This window comes from Pinus tabuliformis, chromosome 6, assembly GCF_031772625.1.
Source record: "Pinus tabuliformis cultivar Carrire ecotype Pingquan chromosome 6, CPIR1, whole genome shotgun sequence".
NCBI lineage: Eukaryota > Viridiplantae > Streptophyta > Pinopsida > Pinales > Pinaceae > Pinus > Pinus tabuliformis.
Genome location: NC_142292.1, coordinates 1,945,512,299 through 1,945,535,506, shown reverse-complemented (window position 1 = coordinate 1,945,535,506; position 23,208 = coordinate 1,945,512,299).

The window sequence follows — 23,208 nt, the reverse complement described above, 5'->3', positions numbered from 1 at the left end:
CCCCCTCTTAATATTATTTCCAAGAATTGGTATCAGAGCAGGTCCTTCAGAAGAAGCATGATCGCTTGAAGGGAGATCCATCAAGATGAATAATCAAGAAAACATGGTATCCATAAGACTGCCAATCTTCGATGGGAGCCACTTTATTTATTGGAAAATAAGAACCACAACCTATCTACAATCGCTTGGAATGGATGTCTGGGAAATTGTGGAAGGAGGATATACATTTCCAACAGCAATTCATATAGATATGGCAGGTAAGAAGCAATATGAAACCAATGCCAAAGTTGTCAATACTTTATTGGGAAGTTTGTCACAATCGGAGTTTGTCAAAGTCATGCAGCTCAAATCAACCAAAGAAATATGGGACAAAATCATTCTGAGCTACAAAGGAGACTCTCAGGTAAAATGTACTAAGCTTCAAACTCTCATAATTCAGTATGAAACTCTTAAGATGCATAGTGATGAAAGTATAGCTAGTTACTTCCTACGTATAGATTATAGGTTTTAATCCCATACAGAAACTACCTGCATACAAATTCTAAAACACAGAAAATAAACAATGTGAGAGCATAACACATTAAACACATATACACAGAGATTTTCCCCTGGATCCAAAAACCAGGACTACCAGCTTGATTTTTCATTATGTTCCTTTCAATGTTACAATACATATTTATACATGCCAAAGCATCCAATACCATGGACCGAAAACTATCGCATACAAAACCATAGACCGTAAACCATCGCGTCCAAAACCATGTGCGAAAAACATGCACAAAACCATAGGTAGGTCCGCCCAACCTAACATAGGGTCCAAAACCAAAATTTTCCGGGGCGCTACCGGGACCCCATAGAGTGGGGTTACTTGCACCCCTCAGACCCCCTATGAATCCCCCCGCTACACAATCGGCGCAACGAAGGGGGGGCTCCGTCCCCCTTCTAACCCCCTGGTTAACTATGTGGGCTAGTTGTGGAAAGAATATAACACAACCCAACATTCTCCCACTTGTTGTTTTCTTTACACAAGGGGCCACAAGAGAGCTTAGTCATTTATCCAGCCCTGCAACGCCCATTGTTTCTCTACACCAAGAGAACTTCTTAGGGCTCACAGATTTTGTTAATGCATCTGTAGTATTCTTCAAAGTGTCCACCTTTACCAGAAACACCTTTTTGTCTTCTATCATATCACTCACAAAGTGATACTGAACATCAATGTGCTTTGTCTTTGAATGACATGTAGGGTTCTTTGCCAAGAAAATTGCACTTTGGCTGCCACAATCTATCCTTATAACTCCCTGTACTAACCCCATATTTGAACACAATCTCTACAACCAAACTGATTCCTTTCTTGCATGAGTGGCTGCCATGTATTCTACCTCTCTAGTTGATAGTGCCGTTATAGATTGTTTCTTACTCATCCAACTGACTGCACCTCCAAATAGGTTAAACACATACCCACTTGTAGATCTTCTCTAATCCAGATCTCCAGCCTAGTCTACATCAACAAAGCCACGAGTATCAAACACTCTATCCAATCCTGATATTCCTTGGTAGCACAAACCATAATCACTAGTGCCACACAAATACTTGAAAACCCGCTTCACTGCTATCCACTGATCCTTCCCTGGTTTTGACATAAACCTGCTCAATACTTCCACTTTATGTGCAATTTTTGGTCTAGTACAGACCATCGCATACATCAGGATTCCGATTGCACTTGCATATGGAACACGGGACATGTCCTCTTCCTCTTCTTATGTCTTGGGACATTGTTCAATAGATAAATTTACACCTACAGGAATAGGAACCCTTACCATTTTACTATTCTGCATATTAAACCTTTGCAGTATTGTCTCAACATACTTCCTCTGGTTTAACCAAAGCTTCCTCTTTGCCCGATCTACTTTAATTTCTATGCCCAAAATATAGTTTGAAACACCAAGATCTTTCATGTCAAATTTGGAGGAAAATTGGGTCTTCAAATCCTGGATAATTTCTTTGTCATTTCTAACCAGCAACATATCATCCACATACAAGACCAGATAAATAACACGGTCACCAATTAATTTAAAATACACACAATGATCTAGTTTGATTCTGGTGAAGCCAAGTCCCCGTATAAATGTATCAAATTTCTGATACCACATCCTTGGTGATTGTTTTAACCCATACTGAGAATTCTTTAACTTGCATACCGGTTCTTTCTTACCCTTCACCGCAAAGCCTTCAGGTTGCTTCATGTAGATTTCCTCTTCCAGATCCCCGTGAAGAAATGTTGTCTTCACATCCATCTATTTTACCTCAAAATCAAAAGCAATAGAAACAGATAAAAGTAATCTAATAGAAGTTACCTTGGCAACAGGAGAAAAAATATCATCAAAATCAATTCCCGACACCTGGGAATAACCTTTTGCTACCAACTAAGCTTTGTATTTCTCCACCTTTCCTTTTGCATTTGTCTTCTTTTTGAACACCCATTTGCTGCCAATGGGTTTCCTTCCAGCTCGCAACTCCACCAGATCCCAAGCCTCATTTTTGTGCAAATATGCCATTTCATCAACCATGGCCTCTTGTAGAACATCTTTTTGCAGACCTTGCTTACAGTCAGGGGAGCATGAACGGTACACTTCAGCAAGAGCAGAGCTTTCAGCATGCACTCAGAGGGAGCATGGAAAGATTGGTACACCTTGGCATATACAAAGGGGGAGCACATTCAGAGATTTTAGCAGGTACTCAGGGGGAGTATGGACAGCAAAATCTTTATCAAGGAAAGAGAATATCTTGGTCCACCCTTTGCCCTTGATGTCAAAGGGGGAGAGTGATTTGGTGTTGTTGCCATCAAGTCCAAAGGGGGAGATTGTTGGCATTATGATGCATGTGTTGTACTTGATGGCAACCCACTCGTAGAAGAACAACTCACTTATATATAACTAGATGAATCTACAGAAGAGATATCAGATGTGACAGAATACATGGGATGCAGGACAACTCAAAGGAATCAAATGACAGTTCTCAGTATGACAAGTTAGCTTTGCAATCAAATCCAAAGGGGGAGATTGTTGGCATTATGATACAAGTGTTGTCCTTGATGGCAAGATGACAGATTATAGTGCAGCAGGTCAGTAGCAAAGAATTGATGATCAGACTACAAAGAATGAAGAAAGATGAGTATATACGCAGGTTCACTATATACCAAGTCGCATACATAGGCAGGTTATACGCAAGTTCACTATGTACCAAGTCACGTATATACGCAGGTTCACTATATACTAATTAGGGTATACACGCAAGTTATACATGTAGGTTCTCTATATACAAAGACGCGTATACACGCGGGATTGCTGATCAAAAGTCGCATATGCGTATGCACGCACTTTCATGCACGAAAAAGCACGTACATGTGGGAAAGCTTATTTTTTGGTTCGTGGTATTTAGACCTATGGTTTTGGTCCTTAGTATTGCATCCAAAGTGTTGAACCCAGGTATTGGGTCCCTAGTATTGGTTCTCAATGGTTTTGGACCATGGTATTGAGTAAGGCCTAAGACTATAAAAGGAGAAGAAGATCATTAGGCAAAAGCGTTCAAAAAGTATTAAATATCTGATTAAGGATGAGATTCAGTATGTAGGTTATTAGTTCATGATGCAATGCTTGATCTGAGCTAAGGAGGAATCTCACCGGTTGATGGAGAACAAGATCTAAGGATAGATCGCGATCAAATGGTTTGAAATGAACTATCTCTATATGGTTGATTATGCTTATTCTAGATCTGTATAGTGACGCTTGTAATGTTCTGACCTGGGTATAACTTAAGTTTGAAATAGCTGCAAGTCATGATTGAATATTTATAGATCTATATGTAGGTTGGCTTTGGTGAAAGCGCGTATGTACACGAGTTTGGTTCATCGTAGTAGCGTATACATTATGAAGTATTATATTTGAAGTTGCAGTTGGGTCTGATTGTTATTGTAGAGTTCTATTGTCTGCTCTGTGTTTTGGCGATTGTGTTGTTGACTGGGTTTTAGTGTTTCAGTGATTCAGAAATTGATGATGCTAGTATTGATTGTTTTGTGCTTCAATGATATTGATGGGTCCAGTATGAAAATTGGATGAAATGTGGCCTTCAGATTATAGTGTTGTGCTTCAGGAGTATCCAGTCTAAAAATGTATGAAACGTGGTACCTGGAGGAAGAAAGAGAAGGTTGTAGCCTTCCGTAGGTTGACACCTACGTACTAGTACATCAGCTAGTACAAGAGCTAAGGGGGTGGTAGCTCCCTTCCAGTAGCAGCTGGAAAATGAGTAAAGATTGGAGCATTTCAGTAGGTCGGAACCTACGTACTAGTAAATGGATCGACTAGTACAAGAGATAAGGGGGTTGTAGCTCCCTTCCAAGAGAGTCTGGAGAACGAGAGAAGGTTGTAGCCTTCTGCAGGTAGAAGCTTGCGTACTAGTATAAGACTGCACCAGTACAGAACTATTGTAAAATGAAGTTTCTTATTAAAAGAAGATAGAGACGACTTGCAGCAGGTGGTTTTCACCCACATTGGGTTTCCACCTTATATCATGGTGTTTATGTGTGTTTCTTGTGTGTGATGATATGTTCCGTTCTACTGCACCTGCTTACTATACATATGGTTAATGAAGTTCTGATGCACTAACTAAAGATCAACATTTAATGGACTAACTGAATCATAAGTATTCTGGATATACGCTAGTTGCATTAGACACAGTTGCGTATACACGCAGGTTCCATTAACTGAAGTAGCGTATATGTATCTAAGTATGGAAATTAAAAAGTTTTATTGATTTGATAATACTGATTCACCCCCCCCCCCCCCCTCTCAGTATTATTTCCAACAATTGGTATCAGAGCAGGTCCTTTGGTAGAAGCTTGATCACTTGAAGGAGATCCGTAGATCAAAGGGAAAGAAGCTTAAGAAGAAAGTGCCTAAGAAGAAGAAGACATCTCAGAAGAACTATGATAGTGGGAGCATCGATTGGGGATTATGTGGAAGAAGCACTTCAGATTCAGAATCACTTCAAAATGAAGATGAACAAGATCTATCAGGTATGAATTTGTTATCCTCTGGTGATACATTTATCCATCCATGTGATGATGATGAAATTGATAGCGAAACAACTGAATTTGTTCTTATGGGTGAGCAAGAAAGGTATCAAATAGAGGCAGAATTTAAAAGGCTTACAGACAAAATTAGAGATCGACAATATCTATTGAACAAAAGGGAAATGTGCCTTCAAAGAAGAATCTACCAAACTAAAAGCTCAACTAGAGGAAGGAAACAAGGTAAGGAAGGTATTCAAGGACAAGGTAATTCAATATCAAAAGTTGCAGGATGAAGTGACCTCATTAAGAAATGAAGTCAATGAAAGGAGCACAACAATCAAGAAACTCATAGATAGATCTAGTTATTATGAAAGGCTTGAAGCTATGATCCTCTCGCTAAAGGAAGATCTTGAAGAATCAAAGAAGTAGAATAAAGATCTACTCCAAGCTCTTGAAAAACAAGAAAATGAAGTTCTTGAACTAAGACATCAGTTAGAAGAAGGAAGAAAATCTGAAGAAAACATGAAGAAGCAATATCATGAAAAGGAAGAGCATCTCCAGGTTGAGGTAAATATTCGAAAAGAAAAATTAGAAGAAAAGGATAAGCTCTTACGATTTCAAGATAGTACTAAGATCTTGGATGATATTCTTAGTAGTCAAAGGTCTCCTGCTATCAAAACTGGTCTTGGTTTTCATTAATCTGTTAAGGGTGAATCTAGTTCACAAAGTAAGACAAGGGAATCTGAAATGCTCAACAAGGAGATGAGAGGTCAACCCCATCAACAGCCAAGGAAAGAAATTCTTCAAAGAAAATATTTTACTCCTCCGATGAATAATGTTGAATGTTATGTATGTCATAATCTTGGATGTGTTGCAGCCAGATGATGAAGAAGAGTGGTTCAAGACCATCATACAGAAAGATCATCACATTCCAGGTACTTTAATGGATATTGTTTTTCTTGAAATATGTTTGGTCACAAAGCTGCTAATTGCTATAGGAGGAATATGAAACATATGAGATGTTATGCATGTAACAAGCTTGGACATATAGCAAAGGAATGCAGGAACAAGGTACGAGGACCACACCAAAAGGAGAAAACATCATCACACTTGAAGATATGGAAGAAGAAGGAAGTACAGTCAGAAAGATGTGGCACAGCACCATATACAGACATAACAGACTCAGGGGGACCTGAAAGTGTAAAACTTCAGTGTCCTAAATCTCATACACAAGTTTCATAAAGGGAAGTCACGTATATACGTGAATTAGACAGTGCACAGTCGTATATATGTCAGTCTGAGGAAAAGCAGAAGGGACAGGCTCAGAAAGAGGGTCTGATATGATTAAGTCCATTATTTTCTCTATTTTACGATCTGCTAATGATGTGTGGAAATGTCTTGATACTCATAAGATGTTTAGAAGTGTTTTTGATCCTAACTTGATGATGATGATTTCGTGATACTTCTTGTTGATATATGCATGATCAGATCTAACAGTAAACAGATGGCACAGGTTCAGGGGGAGTTTATGTTTTGAATAATGCATTGTTGGCATTATGGTTAGTAGTCCTTGGTGATGATGCTTTTATGGCTAAATGATATATCATGCTATGATATGGTTATGAGTTATCCATGACAAATCGCATATGATTCTTGGGGTTACATAGTTGATGTTCAGATCACATTTGTGGTTGATTCTTTGATGATGCATATATGGTGCTTACATGGTGATCTTCATAAGGATAAGGAGAAGTACAAAGTACTTGGTGATGGGCCACTCATATGCTACTGTCGTCATATGCATAAGGATCATATAATACATTTATGATGCAGGATTCCTATAGTTCTTGGCACTCACATGGATGAGGATTGTGGCTATTGATGATATCAAGAAGTCTTGAGCTCTAGATGCATAGTGCTGGATACATGGAGTTGCATTGTTGGAGATATGATGATGATGAGTTCTTACCTATATGATGATAGGTTGATACTCACATATGTTGATTGATGATTGTCAGATAAGGGATATTCCTGTGTAATGTTACATGGATGGTATATAAGATCATGCAGATCTTGATGATGATGAGATGACTATGGTGTTTTTCACATGTGATATAATGTGAATAATTTTATGATGATGTTCGAAAGGATGAGTTGATATACCTTGTTACAGGACATTTATAGGTTGCTGATCTAGAAGTGGTTGTACGCGAGTTTTATGAAGAACATCCGCGTATGTACGCCTATTTTTGTGGATACAGTCGCAATATATGTTGGTTTGATTTTAGGTGGAACGGGTGCAGAAGGAGAACATGGTTGCTGATCTGAATGATGATTGACAGATGCTGCTGATGACTCTCATAGAATTGTTTTAAATATTTCGTCTCTATGTCATGTATATCTATTCTTATCAAGGTCATGTAACGGCCTATGTTGGTTTCCCCACTATGCCTGGGATGAATAATGTAATGTACTTATTTGTCATATGTAAACTTCTGGTGTATCCCCACTTGGTTGGGTAGATGAGTCAATTCTGGTATATCCCACTTGGTTGGGAGATGGATGTATGTATGAGTCTTTGGTGCTCGGAAGGTCACTTATGATGTATAGAGTCATGTTCTTTCTTGTAGAACATCTTTTTGCAGACATTGCTTACAGTCAGGGGGAGCATGAACAGTACATTTTAGCAAGAGCAGAGCTTTCAGCATGCACTCAGAGGGAGCATGGACAGATTGGTACACCTTGGCATATACAAAGGGGGAGCACATTCAGAGATTTCAGCAGGTATTCAAGGGGAGTATGGACAACAGAATGTTTATCAAGGAAAGATAATATCTTGGTCGCCCTTTGCCCTTGATGTCAAAGGGGGAGAGTTATTTGGTGTTGTTGCCATCAAGTCCAAAGGGGGAGATTGTTGGCATTATGATGCATGTGTTGTACTTGATGGCAACCCACTCGTAGAAGAACAACTCACTTATATATAACTAGATGAATCTACAGAAGAGATATCAGATGTGACAGAATACATGGGATGCAGGACAGCTCAAAGGAATCAGATGACAGTTCTCAGTATGAAAAGTTAGCTTTGCCATCAAGTCCAAAGGGGGAGATTGTTGGCATTATGATACAAGTGTTGTCCTTGATGGCAAGATGATAGATTATAGTGCAGCAGGTCAGTAGCAAAGAATTGATGATCAGACTATAAAGAATGAAGAAAGATGAGTATATACGCAGGTTCACTATATACCAAGTCGTGTACATAGGTAGGTTATACACAGGTTCACTATGTACCAAGTCGCGTATATACGCAGGTTCACTATATACCAAGTAGGGTATACACGCAGGTTATACACGCAGGTTCTCTATATACAAAGACGCGTATACACGCGGGATTGCTGATCAAAAGTCGTGTATGCGTATGCACGCACTTTCATGCACGAAAAAGCACGTACATGTGGGAAAGCTTATTTTTGGGTCCGTGGTATTTAGACCTATGGTTTTGGTCCTTAGTATTGCATCCGAAGTGTTGAACCCAGGTATTGGGTCCCTAGTATTGGTTCTCAATGGTTTTGGACCATGGTATTGAGTAAGGCCTAAGACTATAAAAGGAGAAGAATATCATTAGGCAAAGGCATTCAGAAAGTCTTGAATATCTGATGAAGGATGAGATTCAGTATGCAGGTTATGGGTTCATGATGCATTGCTTGATCTGAGCTAAGGAGGAATCTCACCGGTTGATGGAGAACAAGATCTAACGATAGATCGGGATCAAATGGTTTGAAATGAACTATCTCTATATGGTTGATTATGCTTATTCTAGATTTGTATACTGACGCTTGTAATGTTTTGACCTAGGTATAACTTAAGTTTGAAATAGCTGCAAGTCATGATTGAATATTTATAAATCTGTACGCAGGTTGGCTTTGGTGAAAGCACATATGTACGCGGGTTTGGTTCATCGTAGTAGCGTATACATTATGAAGTATGATATTTGAAGTTGCAGTTGGGTCTGATTGTTATTGCAAAGTTCTGTTGTTTGCTCTGTGTTTTGGCAACTGTGTTTTTGACTGGGTTTCAGTGTTTCAGTGATTCAAAAATTAATGATGCTAGTATTGATTGTTTTGTGCTTCAATGATATTGATGGGTCCAGTATGAAAATTGGATGAAACGTGGCCTTCAAATTATAGTGTTGTGCTTCAGGAGTATCCAGTCTGAAAATGTATGAAACGTGGTACCTGGAGGAAGAAAGAGAAGGTTGTAGCCTTCTGTAGGTCGGCACCTACGTACTAGTACATCAGCTAGTACAAGAGCTAAGGGGGTGGTAGCTCCCTTCCTGTAGCAGTTGGAAAACGAGTAAAGATTGGAGCATTTCAGTAGGCCAGCACCTACGTACTATTAAATGGATCGACTAGTACAAGAGCTAAGGGGGTTGTAGCTCCCTTCTAGGAGAGTCTGGAGAATGAGAGAAGGTTGTAGCCTTTTGCAGGTAGAAGCCTACGTACTAGTATAATACTGCACCAGTACAGAACTATTGTAAAATGAAGTTTCTTATTAAAAGAAGATAGAGACGACTTGCAGCAGGTGGTTTTCACCCACATTGGGTTTCCACCTTATATCATGGTGTTTATGTGTGCTTCTTGTGTGTGATGATCTGTTCTGTTTTACTGCACCTTCTTACTGTACATATGGTTAATGAAGTTCTGATGCACTAACTAAAGATCAACATTTAATGGATTAACTGAATCATAAGTATTCTGGATATATGCTAGTTGCATTAGACACAGTTGCGTATACACGCGGGTTCCATTAACTGAAGTAGCCTATATGTATCTAGGTATGGAAATGAAAAAGTTTTCTTGATTTGATAATACTGATTCATCCCCCCCTCTCAGTATTATTTCCAACAAAAGTAACAATTGAAAAGAAATATTGATTCACCCCCCTCTCAATAAATATACATGACTAGTAAATTCGTCTCACCTTTTTCATTTTTCACATCCAATTTCATAATAACAAAAGATAATATATGGAAAGTATATTGTCCAACCTCAATTAATTTCCTATCTAAACACAATAAGGAAGTTTCCATTGGAAAACAATGCAACAACAATAATTAGAATACTAAGCAAATATATGGTAGTTCTTTAATGAGATTCTTTATTTTTTTGAGTCTTAGGGAACAATGTGAAGTTTTAACATTGGTAATGATTACTTACATTATACGAAACCAACAACTACAAAAAATATATTGTAGCAATTTGACTTTTCATCTCTTTCATTCAACATGGTCTTTTCATGTTTTTTCCTTGCAAAATGGCATATAGGGAAAGAAACACAATTTTTTTGTCTTTACTAGAGGATGGCATTACTCTATATTTTGCATATTTTCCACTATGACAAGGTTTGGCTATTAGCATTGTCAGGATGGTTAGGGGCAGCAAGTGCCTTGGCATTGATGTCAACCAGATTAGCATTGATGTTAGTGGCAGCAAGTGTGTTGTCATTGATGTTAATCAGGTTAGCATTGATGTCCACTAGGCTAGATGTGATGGATAATAGGGCTAGCATTGATGTGCATGGTTCCTTAGGGGGACTTCCATGGTTGATACTATCTTTGGTAGAGAACCATCATAGTAGCAAGATATACAAAGAACGGGAAGAATTTCAAGGATGGATATCTATTTGAAATTTTACAAAGCTTGGCGAATCTAAGTAATCTATAAAAGAAAATTTTAAAATGTTTGATGATATTTTTGTAAAAATATCTAAAATTATGATTATATTATATTAGTTTATATAATATCTTGGCGATTTTTAGGGTAAAATAATTTCATACTATAAAACTTGGGTGAATTATTTTTAGAAAAAATGTAAATTGGCAAATATGTTTTTTTTTTTAAAGTATAGAAAATTAACCCACTTGCTAATATTAACCCCTAAAAGTTTCCCTGGAAAAGAAACTATAAAATCTTGTAGTTATGGTTTGTTGGTCTAGACTTTAGAGCAGGTTCTCCCATAGAAGATCATTGTAGATGCTCCAAGAAGTGATTTAGTTGGATAGTTCTCAAAAAGAGATTTCCAATGACATATTAAAGTTCACAAATGTACTCCTGGATCAGGAGTTATAGCTAGTCAAAGTCGAGGTGTGCCAAATTCAAAGTGGTAGAGATAGATGTGGCTCAGGGTCAAAGTGTGACCAATTTTGGTATTTTTTCTAAACATGGCAGAGAAGCTAAGTAAAGGATTGGGCAGATGTGGCCTGACAATGTTGCAGTGGGGAGATTTTTTATTGGTCAATTGTGGAGGCCCCCTTTTACACGCAATCCTGGTGTAGATTATCCTGGATTGTTCCATAAGTGCATGCAAGGGAAAAAGGAGGGATGATGCAAGCCAGTGATGATGTCACCCTAGCTGCAATACCCTGGATAGTTCAAACAATGCACAAAGGTGAAGGCCCAAGATGTAAGCATCAGACCCACATGGAAGTACATGCGGAAAGAGTTTTTTATTGTCACAGTTTTTAAAGCAAGGAGGCCCACTTGACAGCTATTCCCATAGGACTAAACCCAGAAGATTGAAAGGTGTGCTCAAAGGGAACTACATGGATGATGCAAGTCAGGGATAATGTCATCTTGGCAGGTGTACCTGGGAAACATGGTAGAAGCACAGCAGTGGAGAGAAATTCAAAGTAAAAGCATGAATCCATTGGTTTTACTTTGAAACTCTAACAAAGGAATTCAGCACAAAACAAAGGCTTAAACCCCCTTTGTCTCCCTAAGGCTAGGACTGCATGAATCAATGAGAAGTGGATGTATGGCGTAGAGTGTTTAACTTGTAGTGATGTGTTGGAAACAATGGTGGAAGGTGATGTTAGCATGGCATCGGTACAAGGGGGAAAATGGCATGCAAATTCAACATTTTTGGGTGCTGAAGTGGGCAAAAAATGTGTCACATGTGGACCAATCATGTGGTATCATGTGGAAATATTTATATAAGCATGACATCATCCATAAAGGTGCATCACAGCGGCTTACAAAGGCACACAAGTGGAATTTGTGGGCTGGCATTGCACTGGGACATGGTGGTAGAATAGTAGGGTAACACAAAACCAATGAGAAAAGGTGCATGTAAAACCCACTAACCACATAATCCCATAAGCCTTACCCTAGAGAAAAATAAGGCACACAAGAAAAAAGGTCTGGGGGCTAGAGTCTTGCGATGTTGTTTCACGTGATATTAGGACCATGGGCCTTCGGGCCAAATATACGAAATTACAAAGGAGGAAGCGTTATGTTCTAGCAGAGTCGAAAGGCTAGAAGAATATTATTTTGAAGATGATTATGTCTTGTTATCCTTGAAGATCTTATCTTGCATTGAAGAAGGAATTTTTGGTTGGTTGGCTTAGTCCTTGGTGGGAGTTCTGATTTTGGTTTAAGGGTCTTGGTTGTCTCATTTTATCCAGTTCCTGAAGAATAAAAGAGAATTTAGTTGGATTTTCCCCTAAGATAGGGGTTTTACATTGGCTTAGAGCCTATCTCTAGTGTCCTTCTTGTTGTATTTTTGATCTTCATTACTTTTGCAATTTTCTTAATGATAAGAACTTAATAATAGAAGAAGAAGTAATAAGAAATCACAAGAAATTGTTATGTTAAAGAGAAATCAAATTAAAGAAACCCTAAATATGTTGTCTTAAGGATTTCTCAACTTGGTTTGAAAGCAAGGTTCATTTTGTAGGAATCTGGAAGATCACAATAAGGAAGGATATCTTTATCACATTGTAGAAGGACTGATCTTAAAAATTTGGATTATTCTTGATTGAAACTAAGGTTTTGTCATACGAGCAACATTGAAGAGGTCGCAGTCTCTTTCTTAAAGAACCAAGCTTTGTGAAGAAGTCATGGTCTCTTTCTTAAAGGACCAAAGGTTCTATTTAATATTTAAATGACCAAAATCCTCAATGGAGTAGACCAAAGTCTAGTAGCCGAAGTATATAAAGAAGAGTCGAAATCATAAAGAGATAAAAGGTTTGTAATTAAATATATCCCTATAGAAGAGCAATGGACTGGAAGAGACATATGGTTTCAACCAAGATTTAAAGTAGAAATATAGGGATCCCTATCTAAGAAAATAAAAGTAATAATCATTTTGTTAGAAATCAAAAATACAATCATATAAAAGATCTAACCCACTTCATGTTAGAATTAGGCTATATTGTCTCCACTATATCAGCATATGAGAAACATTATAGGACTAGGCTGAATTTCAATTCTAGAAAAAGGTCTGAAAAAAAATGTAGTAAGGAATCTCAAAGACCTGAAGATTGTTGGAAATAGTTATAATGATCCAAAAATTGTAGTGAAGAAATTCAAAGGTACGAAAACTACAGAGGTGGCACTATAGGAGCTTTAAAATTGAATTGGTACAATAGTATCCTCATAAGTTATGAAGACTAGAAGCTAACGAGACCTTTCAAGCTTAGAATGTTTTTTGTAGTTTCTATGGTGATCTTAATCTAAAATATTGATGTTGCAGAATAAGCTTCCTTCCTATCATCAATAAGATGAAAGATTGTCATATATAACTCAAGGTTTGTCTAGAGAAAGAAGCTATACTTGAAGTATTGTTTAAGGACTTGAAAAAACATCTTCAAAATTCAAGAATTAAACAAGAAAAACAATTATACATCTTGTCAAGCATCTTGCCTTGACACCTTTATAAAATTCTCTTGAAGTACCTTTGAAGGTAGTCCTTGGCCTTGGAATCTTTAGATTTTTCACTCCTAAAATAAGCGAGAAGATCATGCATCTTGAAGAAACATTTGTAGAAAACTTGTTGTGATCATGGAGGACTAAGGTATGTAGTCCTTAAGATACATAAATAAATGTTTATATTATGTCATGAAGAGCATAGTAAATTGATAATCAAATTGTATCCTTGGGAACTCTAATTAAAAAAAAAGGTAGACGCATATGAAGATGAACCATGAAGGTGTTGATGCTTCTTTTAAGAAGATTGTCATGATGATAGGGAGCCCTTTAATATTTATAGAATAAGAAACTAAAGGTATGTTTAAAGTTATAAAATTTGTAGAATTTCTCCATCATATAATAAGGTATGATAATTTTATCAATAAAATTTTATTTATATTAATAACTCTCTTATGTTTAAGAATTTTCTATATAATCATAATGATTCTTATTAGGTTTTTCTATCTCCATATTAATTCAACCCTTATAATAACTAACTTTTGTTATTTTTTCACTTTAATAAAACCCTAGCCTTTTGATTTTAGGGTTTGTTGATAGTATCTAGGGCATACAATAAAACCCTATGCTTTTAAGGTTTGATAATTTTATCTAGGGTAGTGAAGGTTGATGTAAATTTGTAGGGCATGAAAATGTAACCCTAGGTGTAAATTATTCCACTATAGTTAAAACCCTAACATGGTTTAGTTGTTGGATATCTAAGGTTTATTTACAAATTTTTGACAACCCTAGATGCTTTCTTTGTGATAACATGATAACCCTAGTTTGAAAAAGTTAATTTAATGCTCTTGTACATATATCTTTGTGCTTGGTTGTACTTGTTGATGAGATTTGTAGGTATATAGTTGTAAATATGTATACCTACCTCATACTTGATAATGACTTTATGATAATATTGAGTATTAATGCCCACGTCATACTTGATTATGACTTTATGATGATATTAAGCATGATGAAAAGAGGGAGTCGTAAGAATCTAGATGACATTGAAGTTGATGATTGAAATATGACCTTGTTTCCATATGAATGAGGTTTTGAAAGGTCAAAGTTCTCTGATAATATGATGATACAAAATAAAAGAAAAAAACCTATGTAGTTGTAATAATGAAGTTGTTGATGATGGACTTATCTCCTTAAGTTGAGAGGTAGTTTGAATGTATTTAGTTTATGAAGAAAAGTGTATATCCTCCATAGTTGAGAAGGAGGACATGATGTATAGTAAAGACTATGAAGAAAAAATAAAGATCGTAGAATGGCTAAAGCACTACTAATGGTTACTCTTGTTTGATGAAGTTGTGAACAAAGACTTTATTGTTTTGAGAAGTGTTATTTTGGCGTTGTCTAAGAAGTTGGAAAAGGAAGCTTTTATCGAGATTTCTTTGGATATTATGATGAATTAAGTAACGTTAGAATGGTTGAAGACCCCAGATTTTATGCTAGCATATTCATTGAAAGAACCAATATATTGGAATTTTGATACTGGTTAGGGTGGTGAAGCTATAGTATGTTCTGATGGATGAACAAGTAGTTGATATATTGATCTCTCCCTAAGAAGTTTTAACATTTCATAAGTGTGGTTGGATTTATTTGGTTGGGAGGGAGAGATGAGTACCTTCGGTTTTGTGCCTGTATGATGGTACTTGGGAAGACATCTTGGCGACATCTTGGCCTAGTTAGTATTGATATATCTTTTATAGTTTAGCCTTGATGATGCTTAGGTCCCTGTGTGGGAGGGTATATTGGTCTTGATTATATGAATATTCATTTTAATGTTGATATCTTGACCTTGATGATACCTAGATCCCTGTGAGGGTTGGTATCTTGGCATGGAGGCCTATATGGTATCTATATCCAGTTGGATTGATACCAGGGTTGTAGCCTGATGGTACCTACGATGGCAAGGTTTCCTTGATGACACCTTAGTCCCTGTTGGATTAATACCTTGGCAGTTTTTGGGCTTAATGGTATCTAGCATTTTATATGTTGTTCTACTCTTCTTGGAACATTTCAAATTGAAGTCATCCTTGTACCAATCGAACAATTATGAATACCTCCTTAGTTAAGAGGGAGTGTTGAAAAGTGTAACTAGTATTAGTTGTCATAATTGTTATTTGGCTCATGAAATGATGTAATTCTTATGTACTTATCGAGATAATAAAACGAAAGAGAGTTTTGTAAAAGAAATTTATTTAAAACATGGTTTTCATGCCCAAGTTATTAGTTCAAGCATCCGTTGAATTTTCCTACAACTTCCATGAGTCAAAAGAGTCATTGTCGAAATTGCAAGAGTCTTATTCAGAAATTTGTGTCAAAAGAAGAAAATCATTTTATAATTAAAAGGGTCTAATGAGATCCCAACACCAAGTCATTCAGCGCAACATGAGTCGGCCTAAAGAAGCATATTCGATTGATTGGAAAAATTGTTAATAAGAGGAAATTTGACCCTCATTTGAGGACACACACTTTTGATTCAATCTGTAGTTAGAGAAATATAAAATAAGCCTAGAAGAGAAGGATAAGACTAATGGAGAAGGGAAGAAGCGACAAAAAAGTTTGAAGATATAAAATTTGTCTTTAAATATCACATGTGCAAGTACCCTAGGGTTTCTAGGGTTACTACAAATGCAAAAGTGTAGAGGAAGAAGAATTATATTCTAGCAAGTTCGAAAGGCTAGAAGAGTCTTATTTTGAATATGATGATTCCTTGTTATCCTTGAAGAGATTATCTTGCATTGAAGAATTTTTGGGTGGCTAGCTTCTTGCTTGGTAGAATTTCTGATTTGGTCTAAGGGTCTTGGTTGTCTCATTTGATTTGATTCCTAAAGAATAGAAGAGAATATTGTTGGGTTTCCCCTAACAGAGGGTTTTTTCCCTCACTTGGAGCCTATCTTTGGTGTTCTTCTTGTTTTTTTTATGATCAAAAAATTATGGAAATTGTCTTAATGATAAGAACTTAATAATAGAAGAAGAAGTAATAAGAAATCACAAGAAATTGTCATGTTAAAGAGAAATAAAATTAAATAAACCTTGAATATGTTTCCCTAAGGATTTCTCAACATTCAAGACGTTACTTAAACATTTTCTCCAAGGACTCAAAAAGGATTCAAGTATTCTAGTTAATCAAATATTTACATTTTTTTCTAGCAACATATCCTGACAGAACAATTACAATGGATATTGTGGTAATAGATGTGTCTGATGCATGGGGCATGCTTCTATCTATGAAATTTGTGTTTGACCTTGGAGGGTTTATTCAATTGGACTTATCTTATGCTACAATTCCTTCAGCCTATGGTGGTATAGTAAAACTCTATAGGGAACTTGAGAAAATATATCATGTTGAAGATCCCAGAAAGCCAAACAACACAACTTTAAGTGGATCATCCATACAATATAGTGATGTGGTATTGAAAATTTTCATGGAACCCATTACAGTGCAGACCCATAATAAAGAAGTTCAGTATAGCACAAAAAGCTTGGATCGTCTGTCAGATCCTTTTCAAGAAATGATTACAAGGTTGACCATAATTGCATCATCATCACCATGAATAACAAGGAAGAAAAAAATAGAAAAAGGGAAAGGATATAAAAAATCAATCATCAACAGTAAGTTGTGTCAGACATCAGTGGGGTAAAATCCAACAAAAGAAGATTGATAAACAGATGGCCACATATAACACAACACTGAGATAATTCAAAATTCTAAGATGATCAGGATTGCACATGGGACAGTAGAAAAACAACACATGGATTCGCATGTAGGTAGGAAGGTTCATAAAATGGACTTCCCCAAATGAATATGATGCCATAGGGCATATTTTGTATTTTATTTCTAACCCTACTCCCTTTCATTTCAGTTACTAGAGTAGATCTCATTTCAATATTTCTATTTCATAGATTAGATTTTATTTCTAATCTTAGTATAAATTTATAGTTCATGTTAGTAGAATATTTTATGTTTATGGAGCTTCTATTTCATGTATTTAATCTTATATGATGGTGTTTGGATTATATTTGAATGGGTGCTATTGATATAAAATCATGTGTTTCTTGGATGCAGATTCTATATTCCCACACCTTCAATGAAGCAACGTGTCCCCAAGTAGAGATAGATGTTGACCACTCTGTGTCAACTACCCTATAAGTAGTACACATTTTTTTAAGTTGTATTTGGTGTGTTTGATGACTAAGGTCCCAAAAACACCTTCCTTGCATTTGGTTGTGTCCTATAAGGAGCATACAAACAATTAGATGATGTTGGTGTTAAAACAAGAACTAGCAAATAATTGAATGTAATTAGAACAGTGTATGAGAAATATTAAACTAAAACTAAGATAAATAACATAAAACAAGCTTAATGAAGCAGAAACACATCAACAAAGGTATAGGAATAGGATCACCTTTATTTATTGTTGGTCATGGAAGAGTTACAAATAAGATATCAAGACACTTGAGAGAGTTCCTTGAGCAATGATGCTCAAGAGCTCTAAGCAAGGATTTTCCTTCTTCAATCTCCTTTGAAAACTCCTTCTCTCTCAAAGAAGCAAAGATACCTCTCAACAATGGTGGAATCCTCTCAATAATGGAATACAGGATTGTTTGGGAGCAATTTTTCTAGCATAAAAATGCACAAACTTCTTCTTCTTCTTGGTATTTCAATGCCTTAAATATATAGAATTTGAACTCATCTTTACCTCCCTTACTTAATCAATGAGAAAATGACTTGAGATAAGGATAACAGAATTCCTTTGGGGGCCACATATCTCCAAATCAGCTCAAAATCAGTTGTCCTTGGGCAGTACCTGTCAAGGAAACTCAGCTCCAATTGTGTGGAGTGGTCTCGGACTGCTAACTAGACATTTTTCAACCCACGTGGCTATCGAAAGAAAAGTTATCCGGTATTGAATTTATTTTGTTGGAGTGCCCACCTGGGTTGATTTTTTTAATTGGACTTTGGAAAGCCTTCGATTTCTTTATTTTCATGATGTTTCCAACTTGAAAAGCTTCAGTTGTACTTGTTTCTATCTAACTATGGGTATCACCTAACTAGTACAATTGTGTGTATGATTTTTCCATATTAACAGTTGCTCCCTAATGTATGAACTTAGGAGAAAGCGTATAGCCAAAATACATTAAGTTATTTTGCTCTGACGATGGACCTGACGTGATTTTTTAGAGAGAGGAGATTACTATGTTGGCATTATGATATAGGTGTTGTCCTTGATGGAAACTCACTCAGATGAAAGTTCACAGTGCAGCAGGTCAACAACAAAGGATTACAGATCAAACACTAAAGGATGAAGAAAGAGAGGTATACGCTGGTACACTTTTTCCAAGGCACATGTACACGCGATTTAACAAAACAAAAAATAGCGTATAATGTATACATGCACTTTCATAGGAGGAAAAGCACGTACATGTTGGAAAACCAAGTTTTTGGTCCAAGGTATTTGATCCAAGGTATTTTGGTCCAAGGTAATTTGTCCAAGGCATTTGGTCCAAGGTATTGACCCTAAGTATTGGGTCCAAGGTATTGGTCCTAAGTGGTTTTGGTCCAAGGTATTGAGAAAGGCCTAAGAGTATATAAGGAGGAGAAGATCATTAGGCTAGAGTGTGCAAGCAATGAGATTCTAAGGAATACTTCTATCTGAAGTATATATTATGTTGCAGGGTTATGTTTGGGACTGGATCTGAAATATTCATGTGCACCTTGAGTTCAACATTGGATCAGGAATCATGAGACTTGAAATGACTTATTCTTGAATGATATGATATTGGTTGAGACCATATCTGATGTTTTGCACCTGTTTTATTTGTTATCTATCATGATCTAGGTTTGTCTAAAGTCTGGAATTGCAGCAAAGTTCTGAGTCAAAATTTGCAGATTTGTACACAAGTTCGTCTCAGCCAAAGCACATGTACATGCAGGTTCGACTCTTTCAAGTAGCGTATACAAAAAGAAAATCTTATGTTCAGATCTGACTGATATATCTAATCAAATTCTATTGTTTTATTGTTGTCTGTCAATGAAGTCTTCTTAGATCTAAACGTAGAACTGTTGTATAAGGAAATTGAGTCTGATTGATTGATTGATTGAGAAGGAAGGGTGATTCTTGCTGCTATCTATTTTGAACTTTGTAATATGACATTAGATCTTCAGAATGTCACTGATTGGTCCAACCTGTGGTTCAGAAGTTTATGATTCAATATCTTTAGATATATACACAGGATGGGTTAAACAAAGTAGCGTATACATGCAGGTTGGGTTCAAACAAGTAGCATATGCACTCTAATGCATGATTTTTGAGGTTACAGCTGATTCTAGATGATGATATAGGGTTCTGGGTTTAGTACAATGTTCTGGTGTCAGTGATCTAATTGTTTAGATTAACTAAATATTGGTTGATGTAGTTTAAGTTTAAAAGGATTTAATGGGTCTAGTGTGAAAATTTGATGAAACATGGCCTTCAGCTTGTGGTGTTGTGATCCAGGAGTATCCAGTCTGAAAATTCATGAAACGTGGTCCCTGGTGGAAGAGTGGAGTTTTCTGTAGGCTAGCACCTATGTACTAGTAAACATATTGGCTAGTACAAGAGCTAGGGGGTTGTAGCTTCCTTCCAGTAGAAGCTAGAAAACGAGAGAAGGTTGTAACCTTCTGCAAGTAGAAGCCTGTGTACTGGTATGAGTCTGCACTAGTACAAGATTGTAAACATATTTTCTTATTATTAAAAGAAGACAGAGATGACAGCAGCAGGTGGTTTTTACCCACATTGGATTTCCGCCTTAAATCTTGGTGTTCATGTGTGTTTCTTATGTGTGATGCTTTATTCTACTTTTACTGCATTGTCTAATGAATCTTTGATATATTGGTTTAAGCTCAACACATGATAAATTATCTAAATCACAAGTTCTCTACATATACACTGATTTCTTTAAGCATAGTCGCGTGTACACACTGTTATCACTTAGGTTTTCCCAGAAGTTGTAATAAGGGGAAAGGAGGCTGAGGTAACCACAGACCAATCTTTTAGATACAAAATCTAGCCAATCTGTATCCATATAGGGATCTCTCTTTATGATTTAGCTTTGTTTTTAAAGGTATTAGGCTAGTTATGGAGTTCAAGGGTTTTGTTTGAGTTTGGGTGGTGAGATTCAATAGAGCAAAGAGGTAAAACAGAGCAGTTTAGTCCATTGGGCTAATGGAGTCAAAGAAGATGGATTTTTGGATTTGGTTCTTAACAGAGGATGGCTTCACAAAGCAAGGTAGTCAAATAGGGAAACAAATAAAGACTTGAAACAGATGGAATGGACTCAAATAGGGTGAAGGGCACTTAAGAATCCTTCAACCTATTTAAAGAGGGAAATTGGATGATTACTAATAAGGAGAAATTAAGTATTCTTTAGCAAATAATCAGCGTGAAAGAATTAGGAAATAGGAGCAATTAAGAGTTCAGTGCTTATCCAAATTCTGAAGAAACACAGAGAACAATAAAGACTAAAAATAGAGTGCAATCAAGTATATTCTAAAATTAATCTTTTCTTTATCATTCAGATTATGAAACACAGATGATATAATAAACAAGAAAACCTTAAAACACACGATATAGAGGACTTATTGATCCAGTGGTTGATTCAAGAAATCTGTGACAAGTCCTCTGCTTCAATTCTTCATCCAGTAGGCCATGCAACAGTTGATTCCAATAGCTCTTTATTCCAAAAATTCAGTATTACAGCAAAGTCTAGGAATCCCCCCCTCAATACTCCAATGGAGGGGGTATTTATGCTCAAAATTGTAAAACAAATATCCCATAACAGCTGTGAGATAATATCTAGGATAACTACAATAATAGTTTACAAGAAAAATAGAAATAGTTAGAAAAAGATGAACTGATGTTGTGCTGGAGGCAGGCCTTAGGATTCGGCTTGCAGCTGTCTTCTTTAGTAACTATGCGTTGGTTTCCTGTCTTAACTGATAGTCTTTAATTTTGATCTGCTACATTTAATTCTGATCTGCTACATTTAATTCTGATCTGATACTCTTTAATGTTGATCTGATACTCTTCTCATCGCTGTCTGGTAAAAAAAAACTGCTAACATGTCCTTTAATCATCTTTCCCCTAGCAATTTGTGTCTCTGAAGGTCCATTGGTTTGGGTAGCAAATCTCCCTGTATCTCTCTTCATTTCTCTCTTCTGCAAGCTTGGAAGTCCCTCGGTGTTGGTTAAAACTGCGTTAAAGAGGAAGAAACTGTAAAATGGCAAGTTGGTTGAGGCTGCGAGCTCGTTGTTGGAGTCTTTGTGGTCGGGTGCCGGTCGAGAAACTAGAACTGTGAACTCAGTCGATTTTATGCCTGAAGTGCTGTATGCAGCAAACTACAACTAAAATGGCAGGATTTTTTCATTTAATCGGGAGGATGACATAAGCAGTATGGATGATGACGTGGTGGGTGACGTGCCAGGTGATGTCATCAAATGACGTTAGCAGTAGGGTGGTAAGAGGTTTTACCCCGCACCGCTTTTGGGGCTGGGTGGTATTGGACATAGGGCTAACGAGCACCCTAGACGAGCGACGCATGGCAGAGGTACGGGGGCAAAACGGACGGTCCCCTGCGGGTTAAAGTTCGGTGGTTATGGTGGTCACAATATAGTTGTAGACCGTTGGATGCGAATGGGTTGATCGAACGGTGGACAGGAAGTGAACTTGGCGGGGAGTTAACTATGCGGGCCCAATATAATTAACTTTGTTTTTAATATATCGGGTGTGTTTCTATTGGTCAGGGTAGTTTGGTTTATTAATCAACCAGAGGTTAATTAATCCCTTATGGATATGTAATACTTGGGGTTTTTATATGTAATTAAATAATATGGGAAGGGTAACATTTATCCGAGAGTTTATATAAGTAAAATTTAATGGTTAGTATGAAAAAAAACGAAAATAAGTGCTAAGCCAATGTTCACAAGTTACATTAAAACTTAGGATTTTGAAGTGGAAAAGGGGTTTATATGATTCATTTGCCATTTTCCTAAGTAAAATAGGGTTTTACATAGGCAATGTTTATGAAATGAGAATGAGTGATTTTTGAGTGATATTAAGAACAGATCTTAATATTTTTTGGGGGGAAATTAGTGAATGATTAGGGGAAAATATGAAGGGGAGTTAGTTATTCAACCTTGCCTTGCTTGAGCTGCTTCAAGTATAATGTCTGCCTTGTACTTGTGATAGAGATAAAGATTAACATATTTTTAGAGGCATAATCTATCACAAGTATCATAACACCAATCTACCTACCCTACCTATTTTAGCCTAGCATTTTTTCTTCTTTATTCGGGTGCACTTAGACTGGAAAACCCTCATCAACTTTTCTTTTCTTTGTATA